General features: G+C 40.7%; 1 protein-coding gene across 4 annotated transcripts in view; it reads right to left on the reverse strand.

Annotated features, from left to right (window-relative positions):
- bcar1 (BCAR1 scaffold protein, Cas family member) overlaps nt 1-6,872 on the reverse strand; it is a 92,864-nt gene that overhangs the window by 16,835 nt on the left and 69,157 nt on the right. The gene's annotated exons all lie outside the window — the stretch shown is intronic.

The following is a 6,872-nucleotide window of genomic DNA, read 5'->3' on the forward strand; positions in this document are numbered from 1 at the left end:
TGTGTGTGTGTTGTACAAGTCACTTTGATGGATAAGAACACAATTCTGTGATGCGAAACACCACCATTTGTATATCTACATATGCTGTCACACACACAAACATCATTTTTTAACCTACATTTACTACAAAAAACACCACAGAACTACCATTACAACATGTAATCCACAGGCTGCTGCAGTTTGCACTGTACATTTTTTTTATTCTCTCTGAGTCAGTTTTAACAACACTTTAAATACTCTCAAAGTACTCCTAATTATGAGGTCAATTTCTGACTGGCTCTGGATAAGACATTTAATTCATTTTCCTAAAAGTTGGATAATAAGTGTGTCAGGTCAGAGAAAAACCAAGCCAGAAACTAAGTTAAACAATGCTATAAATTCTGTGGTTTGTGACATTGGTTCATGTTACGCACTAGAGCAAAATTAAGCCAAACTACAAGCAAGAATTACCGGCCTTGCTTTGTACATCTCTGCCAACCAAGTTACAGTTACAGTTTACATCCATGTCTGTCCAGACTTGTTTAATATATATCCTGAAGGCTGTAATGGAATTTCATAAAAATGTATGCAGTTTATTTTTTAGCAAAACATAGATGTTTCACACACATCCTCTCTCCTGCAACACAGAGGATCTATACCAGGGACATTTCACTTGCTTTGTTTGGGGCCAATATTGCAAAATGACACAAGGCAGCTGCTTTTTACATTTCCATTTTGTATTTCAGTCATTTAGCCAATGCTCTTATCCATTTTGACTTGGCCTGAGTGCCACAGTGGTACAAATTGGATTTTTCAGATGACCAAACACCAAGGGACCCAAGTAATATATGCAGGGATTAGAGTCAAAGAGCCCCAACAACAGAAAATAATAAAAGACAATACACTCTAATGTATTCATTATGAAGTCTTTGTGTGACAATATATCCCGTAACATCAGTTAGCAGCAGTGCTTTTAGGAATATGAATCCAATTCTGTCCAGCGGCCTCAAACATGTTTCTAGGATTTTAGGACATCTCTAGGATTTTACAATGTTTCCCAGATTTTGGGACATTTCTCAGATTTTGGGACATTTCTAGGATTTCAGAATGTTTCTCAGATTTTGGGACATTTCTAGGATTTTAGAATGCTTCTAGGATTTCAGGACATTTTTCAGATTTTAGGACATTAGGGGCTTTGTTGTCTGTTATATGCACTCTTGCACCTTATTTACTAAAAGTACAAAAACAACTGTCAGAGTGAATCTCTTGTTTCTCTCTTGTTTTTATTGTGAATTACAAAATGGTCTGGGGGCCACCCATTTGGCCCACAGGCCGTGCATTGAGTATCACGGATCACACACACACACACATATATCGCGTCACAAATTTATAAAGCAATACAGTTTCATTTACTGTGTATCTGCTGATTTTATCATTATCTACATGTTTAATTCAAATAGTCTTCATCAGTATCAGACCTCACAGCCTGTATCTGTCTGCCTGTGTTTGTAAGTCGAATCATTGCTTAATCACGCTTGGCTCCAGCCTTGATTAATGGAAGCTCTCTGATAATATTTGCTCAGCTCCCAAGCTGTCAGAGGTACGCTGTGTGTGAGACAGACAAAGACAAATGATAAAAGCATCCATTTGACAACCTGTCTGTACTAATCTGCCTCTGCCTCCTCACTCTTCCCCTGCCTCATGACACATTCTCTATCTGCTCCTCCACAGTACGGGGAATTACAACCATTTGTATTTTCTAAAAGAATGTTGTAATTAGAACAAAATCCTAAAAAGCTAAGAAACATTCTTTGTTATGTCTTGTTGTGTCTTTGTCTCGGTTTCTGTCGAATTCTCAGACTGTGTCACACTCATGTAAACACCCCTTTCCTCATTGTCAGAAAGCTTTCCACAGTATTGACGACACTTGGCTAAGTGCCAGATGTGTCCTGCACGCACGCACACACGCACACACACACGCAAACGCACACACACACACACACACACACACACACACACACACACACACACACGCACACACACACGCAAACGCACACACACACACACACACACACACACACACACACACACACGTCATCCCCAGCCCTGTGTCAGATTGATAACCCATGTTATTGATCACCTGTCTGTGTGCGCCCTAGAGGATGGACACACACTTACACACTAAGTGATCTGTTTGAGTGTGTGTGTGTGTGTGTGTGTGTGTGTGTGTATGTTAGTAATAGTAATAGCCTTCTGAGCCTTTTAATCCCTTTAGGAGATCACAGTGATGGATCAATGATCACCACTAGAGAGACAACATACTCTTGTCTGTATGTATATATATATATATATATATATATATATATATATATATGTGTGTGTGTGTGTGTGTGTGTGTGTGTGTGAGTCTGGGATGCGCATCACTGATAACTCATAACATCATTTAATAGCAGCATAAGTGCTTTATGTCTGCACTGACTTGTTTCCCTGTTTTAACTGCTGACAGCACCTCGTGTCCAACTCAATTCAATATCTCATCTCAGTCATCAATAACAGAGAAGAGCCAAAACAGAATTTCTCTTTCATCAGGACATCAACTTTTACACCTAAATCAAGCCCTAAGGATGGACAGGTCACACCTTAGTGGAGTCCTGTCTGGCCTTCCTGATGAGTTCGCCCATAATGAACTTCAACACGTGGATATTACGTGTGAGACCAACTTCAAAGCTGGAGGAACGGTCACACTGTGAAGTTTTTATGCAGGTTTGTTGATACTTTTTAACACTGATTTAACATTCATGAGAGCAGGAATAAAAAAGTTGCCTGGCAACCTTATGTTGACAACACTAATCCAAAAGTCACTGCCCCAATAAAGTCCTCCACATAAACCCCCCTAAAACCACAACTTGTGAGCTTTAGAGGCGCTGGTGCATGTATTCTGTTGATGATGATAGACAGAGCCAGTCTAGCTGTGTCTCTGTTTTCTGTCTTGATACTAAGCTAACCATCTCCTGGCTCTAGCTTCATAGTTACAGTTCAGACATGACAGAGATATGGATCTTCACATTTGAATCTCGACAAGAGAGCAAGAAAGCATATTTCCTGAAATGTCAAACTATTCCTACAATATTTTTTTGGGAGTATTCACACCCTTATTCTCTGCTTTGTCAAACATGAAGTGATCAAACTCCACTGAGCAATCTAGAAATTTAGGCATGGTTTGCCCTGGGCAGACATTAAACGGAGGAAGACTTTTGGTCTCATTCGCAAAAATCTTCCTAATTTTTTTTCTGAAATGTGCAGAAAAGCTGAGCGTTTTGTTACACTGTTGACTTTTGTAGCAGAGTATAAATAAGTTTTTAGTTGTAAATTGTAATTGATCCCATTGCAAAAACAAGCGATAACAGGCATAGGTGTATATTCTGCTGGGTCAGGTCTGGAAGCATAGCATCTCCAGTACCTACGCTAGTGGAGAAAAATGAGTCCTGTCACGTTTTTCTGAATTTTGGCATTGACTCGTAGTGAAGTATCAGTTCTTGTGACACCTCCAGTTCTAGCAGATTCTTCACTTTATACTCCTGGGTATAGATGAGGTATTTCAGGAAAAATGCATCTTATAGACTGGGTTTCTGCTCCAGGGATGTAAACTTAAACATTACTTCCCTACAATCCCTTACAGCTATTTTAAGTGTGTTACCTCCTTGTTGTGCCGACATGCATTTGGAATTAAATGTTTCAATGTTGATTTAACATTGAAACAAGCTCAGTAGACTGACCAGCTCTCCCACCACTCAGCAGGAATGAATGACGCACCAAGTCTCTGTTCACTCTTGTTTCTTCTGTGTCATCACACAAAACTGTGGCCTGAGGATGGCTGTATACTTTGAGATTTACTGACCTACATATCCACCAAAGAAAATTCTGTGTGTGTCGTGTTCTCTGAATAAATCAGTAACCTCATAAAAGCTTCAGCTCCTCTGACCTACCAACAATAAAATGCCTTAACACACATTTATTTATGAGGATTCAGTGAAGGAGAATTCCTCTACATGCAAATATGCACACACACACACGCTGTGACAGAGAGACGTGTGGCACAAGCTGGGATGTTCACTCTTTTGTTCCATTTGTATGATTACGTCAAGCAGAAGTCATTGTTTAACAGATGACCTTTGCTCCAAGCAATGTCCCGCCCTCCTTCCCAGCAGCACCCTCCACCCTCTCCCTCTCCTTTTCTGCCTCTCTCTATCTCGCTGCGTTATGCTGATGAGAAAAGGACAGATGACGAAGAACCAGGGCGTGGGCTATGGACTAGAAACAAAGAGCAGGATGAGATCTACTCCAATGTATCTGGTGGTAAATACAGAAAATTCTCAAAAGAAGCCCAATCTTTCAGCTTCAAAATGACCACTGTAACCACAGCGGGAGAAATAGACTTTCTATATGTGCAGCTGCAGCGGAGGAAAATAAATCTTTACAGCACAGATGTGAGGTTGAAAGAGAAAAGGGGGTAAAAATAGAGACAGACCTAATTACAGTAGGAGGGTTGGGTGGTTTGTCTGAACTGGTGGATATGGCTGCTTCAGATCCTAATCTATACTGCACTCTCACTCTGCTCTCTGCGCTGTTTCTGCCTGTTAGTGGAGACATCCAGAGAGCAGGCAGCAGGGTGGAGAGGCGTTACTGTAGACCTCCATGGTCCCTAAAGTCTGGCCATTAGACAGTGCGATAATATGTGTATGTGTACTACAAACTGCTTCATATCCTAAAGGAAAGCGAGAAAAGAGACAAGACATTGATTTTTTCAAATAAAACCAAAACTATCAACAAGAATGAAAATCTTACAAATTGATTTCTTTCAAAAAACATAGGGAAAAGACTCTAGGGACTTAACAAGACATGGCTCAAAAATCAGCTAGAAATGAGTGAAAAACAAAATAAAAGCCAAAAAAGAAAAGTATAAAAAAAAAAAAATTCAGGTCATTGTCTTGTCACCTCTTACGGGACCGTTCTTGCCAAGTTGGTCATGCCTTTTTTCTCCATGTTTTTTTTTTTTAAAGAAATCAAACAAATTTGCTCAGGTTGCAAAGTAATTTGTTTGTATTTAGGAGCAGTCGCTGATAGGGGTGGGGAAAACATCGAGTCACATAGGAACCTTGATTTTCATTTTTAATGATTCAGAATCAATTTAAAAATCCTACACATCAATTATTCTTAACCCTCTAAAATTTCTATCATTTAGAAAAGTCTTAATAATCTTGAGACCGTTTGTCGGATGGCCTCACTATTTTCGGCAGTGAAAGCTGCCGGCTGTGCCGTTCAGAGGGATGTCTCTGATGCTGATAGCTTTTTTAGAAGCCTCAGTATCCAGCCGGGAAATTTGGGTGTTTTTACGGGATCTTGTTCAATAAATCCATAATGATAGATCTGTATTTTATCCATATTTCAATGATAAAAGTACATTAGCATTGATGCTAAATGCCATATTGGTTTCCCATAGTGCCTTTGGAGAGAGGTCAGAGGTTTGTTTTGGTCTTGTCAACCAATCGGAAGACGATCTGCAGCTTTTTATCCGCTTACGTTGCCATACGTCATCTGGAGCTAACTGCACTGTGATTAGCCTAATCCTGCTGTATCTGTGGCTCTGTGTTATTGGTAGCGCCTCGTGCATTAGAATAAACTCTGGTAGCCCCTATAATAATAATAATGAGACAAGGGTAAATCAGGAGACAGTCTAACAAGCAGCAGGGCCTCATATGGACGTAAACTTTGTGTTCACTGCAGGCAGGCGAATCAGGCCCCTCTCTGAAGTGTCAGGAGTGTGATGTGGCCCTCTACATCATCACGGATAGGAGCTGCTTTGCAGAATGGCACAGACAATGGGATACACAAACAACCGCAATTTTGGAAAAGTGTGTCCATTTTTGGAACTATAACAATTACAATGTTTATTTTTTGACTTTCTGATTCCCAACATTTGGGTGAAAGGTTTTCTACAACAAAAAAGCTTGTACATAATAAAACCTGCATAATTTCATACACACGTTGCTTTCATAACATAATATGCCACTGGCAAAACAGACTGGAGTAGATCCTGAAATTAAATCTCCTATATTTTGAATTGTTTTGCATCGAGAATAGATTCTGAATCGAACCGTGACTCCAAGAATTGAAATCGAATCGAATCGCGAGATACTGAAAGATTCACACCCCTAGTCGCTGACAGTTCTATAGGTCTGGCAAGGTTACTGCAGTAGATAATTATACTTCCTGTAACTCCTGGTAAAGTCTACACTGACGGTCATGATGACAAACCAGCAAGACAAAGAAGTAAAAACAAAAACAGAGCAGCAGAGGGAAGAGAATGAATGAGAGTCGGAGCCACAGTCTGTGAATACCATGCCAGCTATGTGGGGCATGTGGCAACACACACAGACACGCACACACACACACACACACACACACACACACACACACACACACACACACACACACACACACACACACACACACACACACACACACAGGCACCAAGCGGCAGTGCAGGGGTCTTAGCAGATTAGTGTTGGGGGTGTGTGGGTGGGCATGTCTCCAAGAGAGAACCAACACACTCTACCCCCCACTGAACTGGATTCCAACACCACATGGCATGACTGGTGTGTGTGTGTGTGTCAGACGTGGCATGCTCAGACTGGCTGTCTGGAAATTCAGGGAAAACTCCAGATGGACTGACTACCCTCAAGGTGAGGCTTCGGGACTATGGTGATAACTTTTTTTGTTTGTTCAGTTTATAAGGATGATATCATACTATACATTTTCTTGGTTATACCAAGAAAAACAAACCAGGGACCCGTGCGCTGACATTAGGCTGCACTGTGTCTGAGCACCGTGTC

The sequence above is a fragment of the Plectropomus leopardus genome, chromosome 7 (assembly GCF_026936395.1).
Source record: "Plectropomus leopardus strain MGB_pleo_1.0 chromosome 7, ASM2693639v1, whole genome shotgun sequence".
Classification (NCBI taxonomy): domain Eukaryota; kingdom Metazoa; phylum Chordata; class Actinopteri; order Perciformes; family Serranidae; genus Plectropomus; species Plectropomus leopardus.